We start from the raw sequence: 23,091 nt of genomic DNA, 5'->3' as shown, positions 1-23,091 counted from the left end.
TATCATTAAATTTTAGGGAGAATAAAAAGATGTTCTGGAAGGAGGTAAATAAAGTGCGTAAGACAAGGGAGCAAATGGGAACTTCAGTGAAGGGCGCAAATGGGGAGGTGATAACAGGTAGTGGTGATGTGAGGAGATGGAGTGAGTATTTTGAAGGTTTGTTGAATGTGTTTGATGATAGAGTGGCAGATATAGGGTGTTTTGGTCGAGGTGGTGTGCAAAATGAGAGGGTTAGGGAAAATCATTTCGTAAACAGAGAAGAGGTAGTTAAAGCTTTGCGGAAGATGAAAGCCGGTAAGGCAGCAGGTTTGGACGGTATTGCAGTGGAATTTATTAAGAAAGGGGGTGACTGTATTGTTGACTGGTTGGTAAGGTTATTTGATGTATGTATGACTCATGGTGAGGTGCCTGAGGATTGGCGGAATGCGTTCATAGTGCTATTGTACAAAGGCAAAGGGGATAAGAGTGAGTGCTCAAATTACAGAGGTATAAGTTTGTTGAGTATTCCTGGTAAATTATATGGGAGGATATTCATTGAGAGGGTGAAGGCATGTACAGAGCATCAGATTAGGGAAGAGCAGTGTGGTTTCAAAAGTGGTAGAGGATGTGTGGATCAGGTGTTTGCTTTGAAGAATGTATGTGAGAAATACTTAGAAAAGCAAATGGATTTGTATGTAGCATTTATGGATCTGGAGAAGGCATATGATAGAGTTGATAGAGATGCTCTGTGGAAGGTATTAAGAATATATGGTGTGGGAGGCAAGTTGTTAGAAGCAGTGAAAAGTTTTTATCGAGGATGTAAGGCATGTGAACGTGTAGGAAGAGAGGAAAGTGATTGGTTCGCAGTGAATGTAGGTTTGCGGCAGGGGTGTGTGATGTCTCCATGGTTGTTTAATTTGTTTATGGATGGGGTTGTTAGGGAGGTGAATGCAAGAGTTTTGGAAAGAGGGGCAGGTATAAAGTCTGTTGTGGATGAGAGAGCTTGGGAAGTGAGTCAGTTGTTGTTCGCTGATGATACAGCGCTGGTGGCTGATTCATGTGAGAAACTGCAGAAGCTGGTGACTGAGTTTGGTAAAGTGTGTGAAAGAAGAAAGTTAAGAGTAAATGTGAATAAGAGCAAGGTAATTAGGTACAGTAGGGTTGAGGGTCAAGTCAATTGGGAGGTAAGTTTGAATGGAGAAAAACTGGAGGAAGTGAAGTGTTTTAGATATCTGGGAGTGGATCTGGCAGCGGATGGAACCATGGAAGCGGAAGTGAATCATAGGGTGGGGGAGGGGGCGAAAATCCTGGGAGCCTTGAAGAATGTTTGGAAGTCGAGAACATTATCTCGGAAAGCAAAAATGGGTATGTTTGAAGGAATAGTGCTTCCAACAATGTTGTATGGTTGCGAGGCGTGGGCTATGGATAGAGTTGTGCGCAGGAGGATGGATGTGCTGGAAATGAGATGTTTGAGGACAATGTGTGGTGTGAGATGGTTTGATCGAGTAAGTAATGTAAGGGTAAGAGAGATGTGTGGAAATAAAAAGAGCGTGGTTGAGAGAGCAGAAGAGGGTGTTTTGAAATGGTTTGGGCACATGGAGAGAATGAGTGAGGAAAGATTGACCAAGAGGATATATGTGTCAGAGGTGGAGGGAATGAGAAGTGAGAGACCAAATTGGAGGTGGAAAGATGGAAAGGAAAAGATTTTGTGTGATCGGGGCCTGAACATGCAGGAGGGTGAAAGGCGGGCAAGGAATAGAGTGAATTGGATCGATGTGGTATACCGGGGTTGACGTGCTGTCAGTGGATTGAATCAGGGCATGTGAAACGTCTGGGGTAAACCATGGAAAGTTGTGTGGGGCCTGGATGTGGAAATGGAGCTGTGGTTTCGGGCATTATTGCGTGACAGCTGGAGACTAAGTGTGAACGAATGGGGCCTTTGTTGTCTTTTCCTAGTGTTACCTCGCACACATGAGGGGGGAGGCGGATGGTATTCCATGTTTGGCGAGGTGGCGATGGGAATGAATAGGGGCAGACAGTGTGAATCGTGTGCATGGGTATATATGTATGTGTCTGTGTATGTATATATATGTGTACATTGAGATGCATAGGTATGTGTATTTGCGTGTGTGGGCGTGTGTGTGTGTGTACATTATGTATGGGGGTGGGTTGTGCCATTTCTTTCGTCTGTTTCCTTGCGCTACCTCGCAAACGCGGGAGACAGCGACAAAGCAAAATAATAAAAAGAATAATAATAAATATATATGCATACGTTGAAATGTATAGGTATGTATATGTGAGTGTGTTGACGTGTATATAAATACATGTGTATATGGGTGGGTTGGGCCATTCTTTGTCTTCCTTGTGCTACCTCGCTAACACAGGAGACAGTGACAAAGTCTAATAAGTAAATATACACAATTAATTTCGGGGATTAAAGATAAGATTTATAGTCTTCTTCCTAATGTTTTGAGAATTTCACTATTACTTTTTGGTTTACAAGACCAAAGTTTTCTAATATACTATCAAAACTGATGATCATCTTAGATTTTTCATATTGGTTAGTACCTACTGTTATAGTGCTTTGTGGATTGTGGGTGTTTTGTCAAAATGGAAAAATTTTTTGAATAGTTTTTAAGTTTAAGAGTTTGTTATATCGGGGGTGTTTTTTGTTTTAATATGTGGCTTACTGTGTCATGGTTGGGAGTCCATTTTTTTTTTCTTTTGAGGAATGATAGCATGTGAAGGGGTGTTAGGGTTGTCTATTTTGGTGTCTGTAGTTTGCACTCATGAAAATTATTATTTTGATAGATTTAATTCTTTACAGTGTTAAAACTTTTGATTGCTAGAACTATTTTTATTTATTTATCTTCTTTGTCGCTGTCTCTCGCGCCTGCGAGGTAGCGCATGGAAACAGACGAAAGAAGTGGCCCAACCCACCCCCACACACATGCACACACACACACGTCCACACACGCAAACATACACACCCACACATCCCAACGTACATATATACACACACAGACACACACATATACACACACGCACACAATTCACACTGTCTGCCCCTACTCACCCCCATCGCCACCCCGCCACACACGGAATAACATCCCCCTTCCCCTCATGTGCGCGAGGAAAAGACAACAAAGGCCCCTTTCGCTCACACTCAATCTCCAGCTGTCATGCAATAATGCCCGAAACCACAGCTCCCATTCCACATCCAGGCCCCACAGAACTTTCCATGGTTTACCCTAGACGCTTCACATGCCCTGATTCAATCCATTGACAGCACGTTGACCCCAGTATACCACATCGATCCAATTCACTCTATTCCTTGCCCACCTTTCACCCTCCTGCATGTTCAGGCCCCGATCACTCAAAATCTTTTTCACTCCATCTTTCCACCTCCAATTTGGTCTCTCACTTCTCCTCGTTCCCTCCCCCTCCGACACATATATCCTCTTGGTCAATCTTTCCTCACTCATTCTCTCCATGTGCCCAAACCATTTCAAAACACCCTCTTCTGCTCTCTCAACCACGCTCTTTTTATTTCCACACATCTCTCTTACCCTTACATTACTTACTCGGTCAAAGCACCTCACACCACATATTGTCTTCAAACATCTCATTTCCAGCACATCCATCCTCCTGCGCACAACTCTATCCATAGCCCACGCCTCGCAACCATACAACATTGTTGGAACCACTATTCCTTCAAACATACCCATTTTTGCTTTCCGAGATAATGTTCTCGACTTCCACACATTCTTCAAGGCTCCCAGGATTTTCGCCCCCTCCCCCACCCTATGATTTACTTCCGCTTCCATGGTTCCATCCACTGCCAGATCCACTCACAGATATCTAAAACAATTGCTAGAACTGTATTAATAATATTTGTTGGGATATGATAGGTAGTTTAGTTTTCTATCTATTTTATTTTATTTTCTATTTTCTATTTTATTTTATTTTTAGATATCTGGGAGTGGATCTGGCAGCGGATGGAACCATGGAAGCGGAAGTGAATCATAGGGTGGGGAGGGGGCGAAAATTCTGGGAGCCTTGAAGAATGTTTGGAAGTCGAGAACATTATCTCGGAAAGCAAAAATGGGTATGTTTGAAGGAATAGTGGTTCCAACAATGTTGTATGGTTGCGAGGCGTGGGCTATGGATAGAGTTGTGCGCAGGAGGGTGGATGTGCTGGAAATGAGATGTTTGAGGACAATAAGTGGTGTGAAGTGGTTTGATCGAGTAAGTAATGTAAGGGTGAGAGAGATGTGTGGAAATATAAAGAGTGTGGTTGAGAGAGCAGAAGAGGGTGTTTTGAAATGGTTTGGGCACATGGAGAGAATGAGTGTGGAAAGATTGACCAAGAGGATATATGTGTCAGAGGTGGAGGGAACGAGGAGAAGTGGGAGACCAAATTGGAGGTGGAAAGATGGAGTGAAAAAGATTTTGAGTGATCGGGGCCTGATCATGCAGGAGGGTGAAAGGCGTGCAAGGAATAGAGTGAATTGGAACGATGTGGTATACCGGGGTCGACGTGCTGTCAATGGATTGAACCAGGGCATGTGAAGCGTCTGGGGTAAACCATGCAAAGTGTGTGGGGCCTGGATGTGGAAAGGGAGCTGTGGTTTCGGTGCATTATTACATGACAGCTAGAGACTGAGTGTGAACGAATGGGGCCTTTGGTGTTTTTCCTAGCGCTACCTCGCACACATGAGGGGGAAGGGGGTTGTTATTCCATGTGTGGTGGGGTGGCGATGGGAACAAATAAAGTCAGACAGTATGAATTATGTACATGTGTATATATGTATATGTCTGTGTGTGTATATATATGTGTACATTGAGATGTATAGGTATGTATATTTGCGTGTATGAACGTGTATGTATATACACGTGTATGTGAGTGGGTTGGGCCATTCTTTCGTCTGTTTCCTTGCGCTACCTCGCTAACGCGGGAGACAGCGACAAAGCAAAATAATAAATATATTTATTTTATTTTAATTGTAGTTATAATTTTTTGTCTATGACCTTGGATATATGATGGGTATGTATTATTTAAGATTTGCATTCATTTTATTGAGAATTTGAGTTGTGTGTGATAATGTTTTGTAGTCAAAAAGTTAAAAAGAATGAATATTTTAGGGAGGATTTATTTTGGTTAATTTGTTTTTATTGATATGTTTGTTATTGACTTTTTCTGCTATAAATGATTTGTTTTTCATATTAGATTTAAGAAGAGTTTAATTCCGAACCTGAGTGGGTTCAAGCTGAGCTATACATATTACTTTATACTTTATACCCCGGTATACCACATCGTTCCAATTCACTCTATTCCTTTCCCGCCTTTCACCCTCCTGCATGTTCAGGCCCCGATCGCTCAAAATCTTTTTCACTCCATCCTTCCACCTCCAATTTGGTCTCCCACTTCTCCTTGTTCCCTCCACCTCTGACACATATATCCTCTTTGTCAATCTTTCCTTACTCATTCTCTCCATGTGGCCAAACCATGTCAAAATACCCTCGTCTGCTCTCTTAACCACTCTCTTTTTATTACCTCACATCTCTCTTACCCTTTCATTACTTGCTCGATCAAACCACCTCACACCACATATTGTTCTCAAACATCTCATTTCCAATACATCCACCTTCCTCCACACAACTCTATCTATAGCCCATGCCTTGGAACCATAGAACACTGTTGGAACCCTTATTTATGATAAATATCAGTATGGTTGCCTTTCTGTTGTATGTTTCAGCAACCGGTTTAACTGTATGTCATACTTTTCATCATGTATTATATTATTGTATTATATTATTATATTATCATGTATTATATTATTAGAGGTGAACCAATTATTAGTTCTTTTATCCAAGTCAGAGATTCTTCTGCAACTATAACAAGTCCTAGACTGAAATTGAGAGTAGGGGCTGCAGTAATAAGATCAGTTTTATCATGATTGTTCTTCCTAGAGAGATATATAATTTGTTTGAGATTTTCTTGGAAATTTTAGCTTTAGCAGGAAGAATATTGGAGGGGGGTGATCTTGGGATATATATTCAATTTTATAAATATTGATTATAATTTGAAGGCATATGACAGAGTTGATGGAGATGCTCTGTGGAAGATTTCAAGAGTATATGGTGTGGGAGGCAAGTTGCTAGACGCAGTGAAAAGTTTTTATCGAAGATGTAAGGTATGTGTACGAGTAGGAAGAGAGGAAAGTGATTGGTTCCCAATGAATGTCGGTTTGCAACTGGGGTGCATGATGTGCCCATGGTTGTTTAATATGTTTATGGATAGGGTTGTTAGGGAGGTGAATGCAAGTGTTTTGGAGAGAGGGGCAAGTGTGCTGTCTGTTGTGGATGACAGGGCTTGGGAAGTGAGTCAGTTGTTGTTCGCTGATGATACAGCGTTGGTGGCTGATTCGGGTGAGAAAGTGCAGAAGCTGGTGACTGAGTTTGGTAAAGTGTGTGAAAGAAGAAAGCTGAGAGTAAATGTGAATAAGAGCAAGGTTATTAGGTACAGTAGGGTTGAGGGACAAGTCAATAGGGAGGTAAGTTTGAATGGAGAAAAACTGGAGGAAGTGAAGTGTTTTAGATATCTGGGAGTGGATCTGGCAGCGGATGGAACCATGGAAGCGGAAGTGAGTCACGGGGGGGATGTTCTGGGAACGAAGAATGTGTGGAGGGCAAGAACATTATCTCGGAAAGCAAAAATGGGTATGTTTGAGGGAATAATGGTTCCAACAATGCTATATGGTTGTGAGGCATGGGCTATAGATAGGGTTTTGGAGAGGAGGGTGGATGTGTTGGAAATGAGATGTTTGAGGAAAATATGTGGTGTGAGGTGGTTTGATTGAGTAAGTAATGAAAGGGTAAGAAAGATGTGTGGTAATAAAAGAGTGTGGTTGAGAGAGCAGAAGAGGGTGTATTGAAATGGTTTGGTCACGTGGAGAAAATGAGTGAGGAAATGAGATGTGGAAGACCAAATTGGAGGTGGAAGGATTGAAAGAAATAGATTTTGAGTGATCGGGGCCTGAACATGCAGGATGGTGAAAGGCGTGCAAGGAATAGAGTGAATTGGAATGATTTGGTATACCAGGGTCGATGTTCTGTCAGTGGATTGAACCAGGGCATGTGAAGCGTCTGGGGTAGACCATGGAAAGTTTTGTGAGGCATGGATGTGGAAAGGGAGCCGTGGTTTCAGTGCATTATACATGATAGCTAGAGACTGAGTGAACTAATGTGGCCTTTGTTGTCCTTTCCTAGTGCTACCTTGCGCATGTCTGGGGGGAGGAGGGTGTCATTTCATGTGTGGCGGGGTGGCGTCGGGAATGAATAAAGGCAGCAAGTATGAAGTATGTACCTGTGTATATATGTATGTCTGTGTATGTATATATATGTATACGTTGAGATGTATAGGTATGTATATATGCGTGTGTGGACGTGTATGTATATACATGAATGTGTGGGTGGGTTGGGCCATTCTTTCGTCTGTTTCCTTGCGCTACCTCGCTAACGCAGTAGACAGCGCCAAAGCAAAATAGATAAGTAAATAAATATGTATATATATATATATATATATATATATATATATATATATATATATATATATATATATATATATATATATATATATATATATATATATATATATATGTATATATGTATATTTTGAAATGTTTAGGTATGTATAAGTGCGTGTGTGGATGTTTATGTGTATGGGTTTGGCCCTTCTTCATCTGTTTCCTTTTGCTACCTCGCTAATGCGGGAGACAGCGACAAAGTATGATAGGGGAAAAAGAATACTTCCCACGCATTCCTCACGTGTCATAGAAGGTGACTAAAGGGGACGGGAGCGGGGGCCAGAAACCCTCCCCTCCTTGTATTTTAACTTTCTAAAAGGGGAAACAGAAGAAGGAGTCATGCGAGAAGTGCTCATCCTCCTCGAAGGCTCAGATTGGGGTGTCTAAATGTGTGTGGATGTAACCAAGATGAGAAAAAAGGAGAGATAGGTAGTATGTTTGAGGAAAGGAACCTGGATCTTTTGGCTCTGAGTGAAACGAAGCTAAAGGGTAAAGGGTAAAGGGGAAGAGTGGTTTGGGAATGTCTTGGGAGTAAAGTCAGGTGTTAGTGAGAGGACTAGAGCAAGGGAAGGAGTAGCACTACTCCTGAATCAGGAGTTATGGGAGTATGTGATAGAGCGTAAGAAAGTAAATTCTAGATTGATATGGGTAAAAATGAAAGTGGATAGAGATGGGTGATTATTGGTGCATATGCACCTGGGCATGAGAAGAAAGATCAGGAGAGGCAAGTGTTTTGGGAGCAGCTGAATGAGTGTGTTAGTGGTTTTGATGCACAAGACCGGGTTATAATGATGGGCGATTTGAATGCAAAGGTGAGTAATGTGGCAGTTGAGGTAATAATTGGTATACATGGAGTGTTCAGTGTTGTAAATGGAAATGGTGAAGAGCTTGTAGATTTATGCGTTGAAAAAGGACTGGTGATTGGGAATACCTGGTTTAAAAAGCGAGATATACATAAGTATATATATGAAAATATGAGAGATGGCCAGAGAGCGTTATTGGATTACGTGTTAATTGATAGACGCACGAAAGAGAGACTTTTGGATGTTAATGTGCTGAGAGGTGCAACTGGAGGGATGTCTGATCATTATCTTGTTGAGGCGAAGGTGAAGATTTGTGGGGGTTTTCAGAAAAGAAGTGAGAATGTTGGGGTGAAGAGAGCGGTGAGAGTAAGTGAGTTTAGGAAGGAGACTTGTGTGAGGAAGTACCAGGAGAGACTGAGTACAGAATGGAAAAAGGTGAGAACAAAGGAGGTAAGGAGAGTGGGGGAGGAATGGGATGTATTTAGGGTAGCAGTGATGGCTTGCGCAAAAGATGCTTGTGGCATGAGAAGTGTGGGAGGTGGGTTGATTAGAAAAGGTGGTGAGTGGTGGGATGAAGAAGTAAGATTATTAGTGAAAGAGAAGAGAGAGGCATTTGAACGATTTTTGAAGGGAAAAAATGCAAATGAGTGGGAGAGGTATAAAAGAAAGATGCAGGAGGTCAAGAGAAAGGTGCAAGAGGAGAAAAAGAGGGCAAATGAGAGTTGGGGTGAGAGAGTATCATTAAATTTCAGGGAAAACAAAAAGATGTTTTGGAAGGAGGTAGATAAAGTGCGTAAGACAAGGGAGCAAATGGGAACTTCAGTGAAGGGGGCTAATGGGGAGGTGATAACAAGTAGTGGTGATGTGAGAAGGAGATGGAGTGAGTATTTTGAAGGTTTGTTGAATGTGTTTGATGATAGAGTGGCAGATATAGGGTGTTTTGGTCGAGGTGGTGTGAAAAGTGAGAGGGTTAGGGAAAATGATTTGGTAAATAGAGAAGAGGTAGTAAAAGCTTTACGGAAGATGAATGCCGGCAAAGCAGCAGGTTTGGATGGTATTGCAGTGGAATTTATTAAAAAAAAGGGGGTGACTGTATTGTTGACTGGTTGGTAAGGTTACTTGATGTATGTATGATTCATGGTGAGGTGCCTGAGGATTGGCGGAATGCTTGCATAGTGCCATTTTACAAAGGCAAAGGGGATAAGAGTGAGTGCTCAAATTACAGAGGTATAAGTTTGTTGAGTATTCCTGGTAAATTATATGGGAGGGTATTGATTGAGAGGATGAAGGCGTGTACAAAGCATCAGATTGGGGAAGAGCAGTGTGGTTTCAGAAGTGGTAGAGGATGTGTGGATCAGGTGTTTGCTTTGAAGAATGTATGTGAGAAATACTTAGAAAAACAAATGGATTTGTATGTAGCATTTATGGATCTGGAGAAGGCATGTGATAGAGTTGATAGAGATGCTCTGTGGAAGGTTTTAAGAATATATGGTGTGGGAGGCAAGTTGTTAGAAGCATTGAAAAGTTTTTATCGAGGATGTAAGGCATGTGAACGTGTAGGAAGAGAGGAAAGTGATTGGTTCTCAGTGAATGTAGGTTTGCGGCAGGGGTGTGTGGTCATCATGGTTGTTTAATTTGCTTATGGATGGGGTTGTTAGGAAGGTGAATGCAAGAGTTTTGGAAAGAGGGGCAAGTACGCAGTCTGTTGTGGATGAGAGAGCTTGGGAAGTGAGTCAGTTGTTGTTCGCTGATGATACAGCGCTGGTGGCTGATTCATGTAAGAAACTGGAGTAGCTGGTGACTGAGTTTGGTTAAGTGTGTGAAAGAAGAAAGTTAAGAGTAAATGTGAATAAGAGCAAGGTTATTAGGTACAGTAGGGTTGAGGGTCAAGTCAATTGGGAGGTAAGTTTGAATGGAGAAAAACTGGAGGAGGTAAAGTTTTAGATATCTGGGAGTGGATCTGGCAGTGGATGGAACCATAGAAGCGGAAGTGAGTCATAGGGTGGGGAAGGGGGCGAAAATTCTGGGAGCCTTGAAGAATGTTTGGAAGTCGAGAACATTATCTCGGAAAGCAAAAATGGGTATGTTTGAAGGAATAGTGGTTCCAACAATGTTGTATGGTTGCGAGGCGTGGGCTATGGATAGAGTTGTGTGCAGGAGGGTGGATGTGCTGGAAATGAGATGTTTGAGGACAATATGTGATGTGAGGTGGTTTGATCGAGTAAGTAATGTAAGGGTGAGAGAGATGTGTGGAAATATAAAGAGTGTGGTTGAGAGAGCAGAAGAGGGTGTTTTGAAATGGTTTGGTCACATGGAGAGAATGAGTGGGGAAAGATTGACCAAGAGGATATATGTGTCAGAAGTGGAGGGAACGAGGAGAAGTGGGAGACCAAATTGGAGGTGGAAAGATGGAGTGAAGAAGATTTTGAGTGATCGGGGCCTGAACATGCAGGAGGGTGAAAGGCGTGCAAGGAATTGAGTGAATTGGAACGATGTGGTATACCGGGGTCGACGTGCTGTCAATGGATTGAACCAGGGCATGTGAAACGTCTGCGGTAAACCATGGAAAGTGTGTGGGGCCTGGATGTGGAAAGGGAGCTGTGGTTTCGGTGCATTATTACATGACAGCTAGAGACTGAGTGTGAACGAATGGGGCCTTTGGTGTCTTTCCTAGCGCTACCTCGCACACATGAGGGGGGAGGGGGTTGTTATTCCATGTGTGGCGGGGTGGCGATGGGAACAAATAAAGGCAGACAGTATGAATTATGTACATGTGTATATATGTATATGTCCGTGTGTGTATATATATGTGTACATTGAGATGTATAGGTATCTATATTTGCGTGTGTGGACGTGCATGTATATACATGTGTATGTGGGCGGGTTGGGCCATTCTTTTGTCTGTTTCCTTGCGCTACCTCGCTAACGCGGGAGACAGCGACAAAGCAAAATAAATAAAAAAAAAAATAAGATTTGAAGTCAATTGATCATTTTTCCATTTCTAATTTTGTAGGTTTAATGTGATTTTTACATCATCTATCAGGGTTTCTACCTTCTAGATTGACATTAAATGTTGATGCTTAGTTAAAAAAAAAAAGTTTAACGGGGTTTGATTAGAATATTTTGGTGGACAGGGAGGTCATAATGTTTAATAAGAGGCTCTAGTTATATTGAAATAACATAGGGTAAGACTTTTAAAGGTTTTATAAAAACTGTATTTTTTTTAGTTAATGTTGCTTCAGTCTTGCTTTGTTACTCGAATGATTTAGATTTTAGAATATTGTATTGAAGCTGCAAAGCAGGTTTAGTTTACCTGCGTGTATAAGAATGTATTTTTAGAAGAACTTGATCTTCATCTTTACATTGAAAATGTAATGTGTTAAAAGGTACATTATGAAAAAGATGCATAAACAGAATTGAACCACTTTGAAAATAAGTTAGAAGATTTTTTCATTCCACAAATGCTTCGTTTGTAGGAAAATGAAATTTCAGTGAAATCATTAACTGTGATAAGCCTCTTTTTAGCTTCTGCCAAAATTCAATTAGAGGTTAATTAAACCAAAGCTTAGGTCAAACCTAAGAGCAAATCTTAGCTTTCTAATTGAATTTAATTAGAGGTTAATCAAACCAAGGCTTAGGTCAACCTAAGAGCAAATCTTAGCTTTCTAATTGAAGTGAGGTTAGTTAAATATAACACCTTGTGAGTGCAAGTTACATATCATCGTTGACTGTAACCCCATTGAGATCATTCAAGGGCTCCGGAATGCCATTCAACATATAGTCCCAATAAAAGCAATAAACAAATTAAAAGTCCCATGGAAAATCATGAGATTAAATTTGATAGGTTTATTGTTCATACTGATGGTAGTGATAGTGTAATTTCTACATCAAAAATTGAAAAAATAACAGTGATTAGGAAGAACTTTAAAGAAAACGGAATGCATGCTGATCATTAAGGGTCAAATCCACATTCAAATGGTGATATTTTTTCTCGGCCAGGAATTGCATTTTTTGAATGAATGATACAATTAATATAAGAATAAAAGATGATTAGTGTTACAAACAAAATAGATAAGATTAAAAAGAGGGCAAATGAGAGTTGGGATGAGAGAGTATCATTAAATTTCTGGGAGAATGAAAAGATGTTTTGGAAGGAGGTAAATAAAGTGCATAAGACAAGGGAACAAATGGGAACATCAGTGAAGGGTGCTAATGGGGAGGTGATAACCAGTAGTGGTGAGATTGAGGGAGATGGAGTGAGTATTTTGAAGGTTTGTTGAATGTGTTTGATGATAGAGTGGCAGATATAGGGTGTTTTCGTCGAGGTGGTGTGCAAAGTGAGAGGGGTTAGGGAGTGATTTGATAAACAGAGAAGAGGTGGTGAAAGCTTTGCAGAAGATGAAAGCCAGCAAGGCAGTGGGATTGGATGGTATTGCAGTGGAATTGATTAAAAAAGGGGGTGACTATATTGTTGACTGGTTGGTAAGTTTATTTAATGTATGTATGACTCATATACATATGTTTATGTATATACATGTGTATGTGGGTGCGATGGTTCATTCTTTCGTCTGTTTCTTTGCGCTACCTCGCTAACGCGGGAGATAGCGACAGAGTATAATAATAATAATAAAATGACTCATGGTGAGGTGCCTGAGGATTGGCGGAATGCTTGCATAGTGCCATTGTACAAAGGCAAAGGGGATAAAAGTGAGTGCTCAAATTACAGAGGTATAAGTTTATTGAGTATTCCTGGGAAATTATATGGGAGGTTATTGATTGAGAGGGTGAAGGCATGCACAGAGCATCAGATTGGGGAAGAGCAGTGTGGTTTCAGAGTGGGAGAGGATGTGTGGATCAGGTGTTTGCTTTGAGGAATGTATGTGAGAAATACTTAGAAAAGCAAATGGATTTGTATGTAGCATTTATGGATCTGGAAAAGGCATATGATAGAGTTGATAGAGATGCTCTGTGGAAGGTATTAAGAATATATAGTGTGGGAGGCAAGTTGTCAGAAGCAGTGAAAAGTTTTTATCGAGGATGTAAAGCATGTGTACATGTAGGAAGAGAGGAAAGTGATTGGTTCTCAGTGAATGTTGGTTTGCGGCATGGGTGCATGATGTCTCCAAGTTTGTTTAATTTGTTTATGGATGGGGTTGTTATGGAGGTGAATGCAAGAGTTTTGGAAAGAGGGGCAAGTATGCAGTCTGTTGTGGACGAGAGAGCTTGGGAAGTGAGTCACTTGTTTGCTGATGATACAGCACTGGCAGCTGATTTGGGTGAGAAACTGCAGAAGCTGGTGACTGAGTTTGGTAAAGTGTGTGAAAGAAGAAAGCTGAGAGTAAATGTGAATAAGAGCAAGGTTATTATGTACAGTAGGGTTGAGGGATAAGTCAATTGGAAGGTAAGTTTGAATGGAGAAAAACTGGTGGAAGTGAAGCGTTTTAGATATCTGGGAGTGGATTTGGCAGCAGAAGTAATCATGGAAGTGAATCATAGGGTGGGGAGGGGCGAAAGTTCTGGGAGTGTTGAAATATGTGTGGAAATCGAGAACGTTATCTTGGAAAGCAAAAATGGGTATGTTTGAAGGAATAGTGGTTCCAACAATGTTATATGGTTGCGAGGTGTGGACTATAGATAGAGTTGTGCAGAGGAGGGTGGATATGTTGGAAATGAGGTGTTTGAGGAAAATATGTGGTGTGAGGTGGTTTGATCGAGTAAGTAATGAAAGGGTAAGAGAGATGTGTGGTAATAAAAAGAGTGTGGTTGAGAGAGCAGAAGAGGGTGTTTTGAAATGGTTTGGTCACATGGAGAGAATGAGTGAGGAAAGATTGACAAAGAGGGTATATGTGTCAGAGGTGGAGGGAATGAGGAGAAGTGGGAGACCAACTTGGAGGTGGAAAGATGGAGTGAAAAAGATTTTGAGCAATCGTGGCCTGAACATGCAGGAGGGTGAAAGGCGTGCAAGGAATAGAGTGAATTGGAACGATGTGGTATACTGGGGTTGACATGCTGTCAGTGAATTGAACCAGGGCATGTGAAGCGTCTGGGATAAACCATGGAAAGTTTAGTGGGGCCTGGATGTGGAAAGGGAGCTGTGGTTTCGGTGCATTATATATGACAGCTAGAGACTGAGTGTGAACGAATGTGGCCTTTGTTCTCTTTTCCTAGCATTACCTCGTGCACATGGTGGGGTAGGGAGTTGTCATTTTCATGTGTGGCAGTGTGGCGACGGGAATGAATAAGGGCAGACTATGAATTATGTACATGTGTATATAAGTATATGTCTGGTTTTTTTTTTTTGTCTTTGTATATGTCTGTGTGTTTCCAACGTTAGCAAGGTAGTGCAGAGAAATAGATGAGGAATGGCCCAACTCACTCACATACACATGTATATACATAAATGCCCACACAGGCACATGTATATACCTATACATTTGAACATATACATACATATACATACACAGACATATACATATATACACATGTACATATTCATACTTGCTGCCTTCATCCATTCCCATCACCACCCTGCAAAACACGAAATAGCATTCCCCTCCCCGCACACGTGCACAAGGTAGTGCTAGGAAATGACAACAAAGTCCACATTTGTTTACACTCAGTCTGTAGCTGTCATGTGTAATGCACCGAAACCACAGCTCCCTTTCCACATCCCAGCCTCACAAAACTTTCCATGGTTTACCCCAGACATTTTACATGCCCTAGTTCAATCCATTGACAGCTCGTCGACCTCGGTATATCACATCGTTTCAACTCTATTCCTTGCCAGCCTTTCACCCTCCTGTATGTTCATGCCCTGATCGCTCAATATCTTTTTCACTCCATCCTTCCACCTCCATTCTAGTCTCCCACTTCTCATTCCCTCCACTTCTGACACATACATCCTGTTTCACAATCATTCCTCACTCATTCTCTCCATGTGACCAAACCATTTCAATACACCCTTTTCTGATCTCTCAACTACGCTCTTTTTATTACCACACATCTCTCTCAACCTTCATTACTTATTTGATCAAATCACTTCGCATAACATGTCCTCAAACATTTCATTTCCAACACGTCCACCCTCCTTCGCACAACCCTATCTATATGCCTTGCAAACCTACTCATTTTTGCTTCAAGATAACGATCTCTCCTTCCACACATTCTTCAGTGCTCCCAGAACCTTCGCCCCCTCCCATACCCTGTGAATCACTTCAGCTTCCATGGTTCCATCTGCTGCTAAATCCGCCCCAGATATGTAAAATACTTCACGTCCTCCAGTTTTTTCTATTCAAACTTACCTCCCAGTTAACTTGTACCTCAACCCTACTGAACCTTATAACCTTACTCTTATTCACATATACTTTCAGCTTTCTTCTCTCACATACTTTACCAAACTCAGTCACCAACTTCTGCAGTTTCTCACCAGAATCAGCCACCATCGCTGTATCATTAGCGAACAACAACTGACTCACTTCCCAAGCTCTCTCATTCACAACAGACTGCATACTTGCCCCGCTTTCCAAAACTCTTGCATTCACCTCCCTACCACCCCCATCCATAAACAAATTAAACAACCATGGAGACATTACACACCCCTGCCACCCTTCCATAAACCCACATTCACTGAGAACCAATCACTTTCCTCTCTTCCTACTCATACACATGCCTTACATCCTCGATACAAACTTTTCACTGCTTCTAACAACTTTCTTCCCACACCATATACTTTTAATACATTTCACAGAGCATCTGTATCAACATATGCCTTCTCCAGATTCATAAATGCTACATACAAATCCATTTGCTCTTCTAAGTATTTCTCACATACATCCTTCAAAGCAAACACCTGATCCACACCTCCTCTACCACTTCTGAAACATCATTGCTCTTCCCCAAGCTGATGCTGTGTACATGCCTTTTCTAAATTAGTTTAGACTTTCCACTTGGAAGGAGGAGGTACTTAGTATACTAAAAAGTTTATCCCCCTTATCAGTAGATGCACACGTAAAGCATTAATCAAACTACATCGATGAAATGTCAGTATTCAGCAGCTTCAAATCCAAAAAGATTATTACATGAGAAGTGGCACATGTAAAGCCGATATAAGCAGACTTTTAAAAATAATGTTCCAATGATTACATGGAGACCATGTAATCCAGTTGCTACAAAAAAAGTAGAACCATAAACTGAATCGGTAATAGTGAAAGTGGCTTCAAAATATTCTAATGCCTGAAGGGCAATAAAGTAGGTTCCTAATAGAATTGTCAAGAAAAGTCTTTGAATCGTTTCCGAGTGTTTAGAATCTGTGATAGAATGATGGGCTCATGTGACTGTTGCTCTGGCTAAAATTAAGATTGTTGTCTTTAGAATAGGGATCTGGGGTGGGTTATATAGATGGATTCCAGCTGGTGGTCATGAGGTTCCAATATCAAATGTAGGGCATAATCTTATATGGAAAAAAGCTCAAAAAAATGAAAAGAAAAATAAAACCTCTGATGCAGTAAATGAAATTATACCTCATCGAAGGCCTTTTCTAACTACTGATGAGTGTAAACCCTGGTAAGTGGTCTCTTGGGTAACGTCTTGTCATCATTGAATTGTTAGAATAGTTCTAATTACTCCTATAAGAGAAGTCTGATATCAGTTTCTTGACATCATTTTACTAACCCAGTAGTATTATTGCTCTAATAGATCCGGTTAGCGGTCATGGTCTTTTGTTTACTGAGTGATAAGGGTGGAATCTGTGAGAAGATGGCATTAGTTGATTTCTCTTGTGTGGAGAGTTCCTAGAACGGTGAATACGTGGGATTGGATAACTACAATAGCTCATTCTAACAGGAGGAGGATTTGAGAAATCATGAGAATTGATAGTAACGTTGATGAATCTATATGAGGGCCGGATTGTCCTAAGAGAGTTGTAGAAGATTGCCAGCAATTATGTTAGCTGCCAATCAAATTGCTATAGTTCATGGCCGAATTGTTTCTGATAGATTCAATTACAGTTATGAAAGGTATTAGAATTGTTGGTGTTCCCTAAGGTACTAAATGGGAAATTTATGTTAGGTATGTTTACACCAACCATAAACCATTAGAGTTACTCAAATTGGAGGTGCTAATGAGAGAGTTATAGCCATGTGACTTGATCTGGTGAAGATATAAGACAAGAGGCCCAAAGAATTCTTAGATACAACCAATCTAAAAAGCGAAGTTATGATTAGCGTGACTGCGATATGTGAATTCAGTAATAATGACTTTAATTTGTTGTGGAGAGTCTGCCTCAGTTCTGATGAAATAACTAATCATTGAGAAGGCAAAGCTCAATAGGATATTGGCAAAAATAGAATTCCAATAAATGTGGATAATCAGTTTAAAGGAATCGAAAATAAACTAGGTCCAAAGATAGAAAATAGTCTCATCATCATTTTCAATTTTCAAATTTTTTTGGTTGCTCAGGAAAAATGTGATTTTTTTGGCTGGAAAAATGAAATAATGAAGGATGGTAAACAGAGCCAAACTAATGATGAATATCATAAATAAGTTGAATCATATTAAAGGTCTTATTTGCGGCATAGAAAAATGTTCTTAGGACTACTCAATCTTGACAAACTTGCATTATAATTTAACTAATTTTTTGGTATCTTAATCACCTGAGGTATCTAGGTACCATAATAGGTTTAAAAGACCTACACTTTTATCAGTCATTGGGTAAATCTTCTCTTGAAGTTGCTACTCATGATGAAAATGAATTGGTAGAAATTGACTCAACTACATCATGATGAGAGTGAGTTTGTGGAAAATTGATTCAACTACAGTAGGTATAAATCTATGATTGGCTCTGCAAATCTCTGAACATTGACCAAAGAATACACCTGGTCGTGATCATAAATATCATAAATAAGTTGAATCATATTAAAGGTCTTATTTGCGGCATAGAAAAATGTTCTTAGGACTACTCAATCTTGACAAACTTGCATTATAATTTAACTAATTTTTTGGTATCTTAATCACCTGAGGTATCTAGGTACCATAATAGGTTTAAAAGACCTACACTTTTATCAGTCATTGGGTGAATCTTCTCTTGAAGTTGCTACTCATGATGAAAATGAATTGGTAGAAATTGACTCAACTACATCATGATGAGAGTGAGTTTGTGGAAAATTGATTCAACTACAGTAGGTATAAATCTATGATTGGCTCTGCAAATCTCTGAACATTGACCAAAGAATACACCTGGTCGTGAAACTATGAAGCTTACTTGATTTAATGGTCCAGGTACAGCGTCTGTTTTTACTCCTGAAGACGGAACTAATCATGAGTGAATTATATCAGCTGTGGTTACTAAAACTCGAATTTGTTTATCCATAGGATTTTCCATTCGGTTATCTACATCGAGAAGATGATATCCAAATTGTTCTAAGTCATTAGAGGGGGTCATATAAGAGTCAAATTCTACTACTGCGAAGATGGAATATTTGTATCTTCAATACCATTGATGACCTACGGTCTTAATAGTTAACCTGGGTGAAATTACGTCCTCTAGGAGATAAAGTCCTCGGAGAGTTGGAAGTGCAATGATTACTAAGATAATTGCTGGTAAAATAGTCAGGTCATCTCAATTGTTTCATTTTCAAGTAAACATTGGTTAGTTAAAACGTTAAATGATAACGATGCTATCATGGAGCCTACTAATGACGTTATTACAATTAGAATGCTTATGGTATCATTGTGGAGGAAAATTAGCTACGCTATTATTGGAAAGGCTCTGTCTTGAAAACCTAAATGCCTTCATGTTGCCATTAATTCCAAGGAAAGAAATTCTTCATGTCAGGAGCTTAAATCCTGTGCATTATTCTGCCACCTTAAAATACATACATTGAATATCCTCACCAACCAGTCAACAACACAGTCAACCCCTTTTTTAATAAATTCCATTGCAATACCATCCAAAACCGCTACCTTGCCGGCTTTCATCTTATGCAAAGCTCTCACTACTACTTCTTTGTTTACCAAATCATTCTCCCTGGCCCTCTCACTTCGCACACCACCTCGACCAAAACACCCTATATCTACCACTCTATCATTTAACACAGTCAACAAACCTTCAAAATACTCTCTTCATCTCCTTCTCACATCACCACTACTTGTTATCACCTCCCCATTATCCCCTTCACCGATGTTCCCATTTGTTCCCTTGTCTTACGTACTTTATATACCTTCTTCCAAAACACCTTTTTATTCTCCTAAAATTTAATGATACTCTCTCACCCCAACTCTCATTTGCCCTCTTTTTCACCTCTTGCACCCTTCTCTTGACCTCCTGCCTCTTTCTTTTATACATCTCTCTGTCATTTGCATTATTTCCCTGCGAAAATTGTCCAAATGCCTCTCTCTTCTCTTTCACTAATAATCTTACTTCTTCATCCCACCACTCACTACCCTTTCTAATCTGCCCACCTCCCTCGCTTCTCATGCCACAAGCATCTTTAGCACAAGCCATCACTGCTTCCCTAAGTACATCCCATTCCTCCCCCACTCCCCTTACGTCCTTTGTTCTCACCTTTTTCCATTCTGTACTCAGTCTCTCCTGGTACTTCCTCTCACAAGTCTCCTTCCCAAGTTCACTTACTCTCACCACTCTCTTCACCCCAATATTCTCTCTTTTTTTCTGAAAACCTCTACAAGTCTTCACCTTCGCCTCCACAAGATAATGATCAGACATCCCTCCAGTTGCACCTTTCAACACTTTAACATCCAAAAGTCTCTCTTTCGCACGCCTATCAATTAACATGTAATCCAATAGCGCTCTCTGGCCATCTCTCTTATTTACATTGGGATACTTATGTATATCTCTCTTTTTAAACCAGGTATTCCCAATCACCAGTCCTTTTTCAGCACATAAATCTACAAGCTCTTCACCATTTCCATTTACAACACTGAACACCCCATGTACACCAATTATTCCCTCAACTGCCACATTACTCACCTTTGCATTCAGATCACCCATCACTATAACCTGGTCTCGTGCATCAAAGCTACTAACACACTCACTCACTCAGCTGCTCCCAAAACACTTGCCTCTCATGATCTTTCTTCTCAGGCCAGGTGCATATGCACCAATAATCACCCATCTTTCTCCATCCACTTTCAGTTTTACCCATATCAATCTAGAGTTTATGTTCTTGCACTTTATCACACACTCCCATCACTTCTGTTTCAGGAGTAGTGATACTCCTTCCCTTGCTCTTGTCCTCTCACTAACCCCTGACTTTACTCTCAAGACATTCCCAAACCTGACTTTACTCCCAAGACATTCCCAAACCACTCTTCCCCTTTACCCTTGAGCTTCGTTTCACTCAGAGCCAAAACATCCAGGTTCCTTTCCTCAAACATACTACCTATCTCTCCTTTTTTCTCATCTTGGTTACATCCACACACATTTAGACACCCCAATCTGAGCCTTTGAGGAGGATGAGCACTCTCCGCATGACTCCTTCAGTTTCCCCTTATATTAATACTTGCTGCTTTCGTCTCTTCCAGTCACTACCTGCCACATAGGAAATAGCCTGTCCCTCCCCTTACAACGACGTACCTCCAGAAAAAGACAAAAAATAGGCCACATTAGCTCACACTCAGCCTCTAGTTGTCATGTGCCGTGCACCGAACCAAAGCTCCCTTTGCACATCCAGGCCCCACACATCTTTCCATGGTTTACCTGATACTCTTCACATGCCCTGGTTCATTCCATGCATAAATGCCTATACATGCATACATATACTTATCAACATGTCTTTTCCTGGCACTACCTTGCTGGAGGGGGAGGGAGGGGAATGTTATTTCATGTTTGGCAAGGTGGTGACGGGAATGGATGAAAGCAGCAGGTATGAATATGTACATGTCTATATATGTATATATATGTATATGTAATAATAGGGTAAGAGAGATGTGTGGTAATAAAAAGAAAGTGGTTGAGAGAGCAGAAGAGGGTGTTTTGAAATGGTTTGGTCATATGGAGAGAATGAGTGAGGAAAGATTGACCAAGATGATATATGTGTCAGAGGTGGAGGGAACGAGGAGAAGTGGGAGACCAAATTGGAGATGGAAAGATGGAGTGAAAAAGATTTTGAGTGATCAGGGCCTGAACACGCAGGAGGTTGAAAGGCATGGAAGGAATAGAGTGAATTGGAACGATGTGGTATACCGGGGTTGACGTGCTGTCAGTGGATTGAACCAGGGCATGTGAAGCGTCTGGGGTAAACCATGGAAAGTTCTGTGGGGCCTGGATGTGGAAAGGGAGCTGTGGTTTCGGTGCATTATTACATGACAGCTAGAGACTGAGTGTGAACGAATGTGGCCTCTGTTGCCTTTTCCTAGAGCTACCTCACACACATGAGGGGGAGGGGATTATTTCACGTGTGGCGGGGTGGCGATGGGAATGAATAAAGGCAGACTGTATGAATTATGTACATGTGTATATATGTATACGTTTCTGCGTGTATTTATATGTATACGTTGAGGTGTATAGATAAGTATATTGGTATGTGTGGACATGTATGTATATGCATGTGTATGTGGGTTGGACCTTTCTTTCGTCTGTTTCCTTGTGCTACCTCGCTAATGCGGGAGACAGCGACAAAGCAAAATAAATAATAATGAATGAATATATATATATATATATATATATATATATATATATATATATATATATATATATATATATATTTTTTTTTTTTATACTTTGTCGCTGTCTCCCGCGTTTGCGAGGTAGCGCAAGGAAACAGACGAAAGAAATGGCCCAACCCCCCCCATACACATGTATATACATACGTCCACACACGCAAGTATACATACCTACACAGCTTTCCATGGTTTACCCCAGACGCTTCACATGCCTTGATTCAATCCACTGACAGCACGTCAACCCCGGTATACCACATCGCTCCAATTCACTCTATTCCTTGCCCTCCTTTCACCCTCCTGCATGTTCAGGCCCCGATCACACAAAATCTTTTTCACTCCATCTTTCCACCTCCAATTTGGTCTCCCTCTTCTCCTTGCTCCCTCCACCTCCGACACATATATCCTCTTGGTCAATCTTTCCTCACTCATCCTCTCCATGTGCCCAAACCACTTCAAAACACCCTCTTCTGCTCTCTCAACCACGCTCTTTTTATTTCCACACATCTCTCTTACCCTTACGTTACTCACTCGATCAAACCACCTCACACCACACATTGTCCTCAAACATCTCATTTCCAGCACATCCATCCTCCTGCGCACAACTCTATCCATAGCCCACGCCTCGCAACCATACATCATTGTTGGAACCACTATTCCTTCAAACATACCCATTTTTGCTTTCCGAGATAATGTTCTCGACTTCCACACATTCTTCAAGGCTCCCAGAATTTTCGCCCCCTCCCCCACCCTATGATCCACTTCCGCTTCCATGGTTCCATCCGCTGCCAGATCCACTCCCAGATATCTAAAACACTTCACTTCCTCCAGTTTTTCTCCATTCAAACTCACCTCCCAATTGACTTGACCCTCAACCCTACTGTACCTAATAACCTTGCTCTTATTCACATTTACTCTTAACTTTCTTCTTCCACACACTTTACCAAACTCAGTCACCAGCTTCTGCAGTTTCTCACATGAATCAGCCACCAGCGCTGTATCATCAGCGAACAACAACTGACTCACTTCCCAAGCTCTCTCAT

At 40.9% G+C, this 23,091-nt stretch overlaps 1 pseudogene; it reads right to left on the bottom strand.

The window, feature by feature from the left end:
* Nucleotides 1–11,825: 11,825 nt before the first annotated feature.
* LOC139748513 (cytochrome c oxidase subunit 3-like) lies at nucleotides 11,826–17,424 on the bottom strand (annotated as a pseudogene).
* Between the last annotated feature and the right edge of the window lie 5,667 nt (nucleotides 17,425–23,091).

Source organism: Panulirus ornatus, unplaced genomic scaffold, assembly GCF_036320965.1.
Source record: "Panulirus ornatus isolate Po-2019 unplaced genomic scaffold, ASM3632096v1 CTG_5751_pilon, whole genome shotgun sequence".
Taxonomy (NCBI): domain Eukaryota; kingdom Metazoa; phylum Arthropoda; class Malacostraca; order Decapoda; family Palinuridae; genus Panulirus; species Panulirus ornatus.
This window is presented reverse-complemented; position numbering and strand designations above follow the sequence as displayed.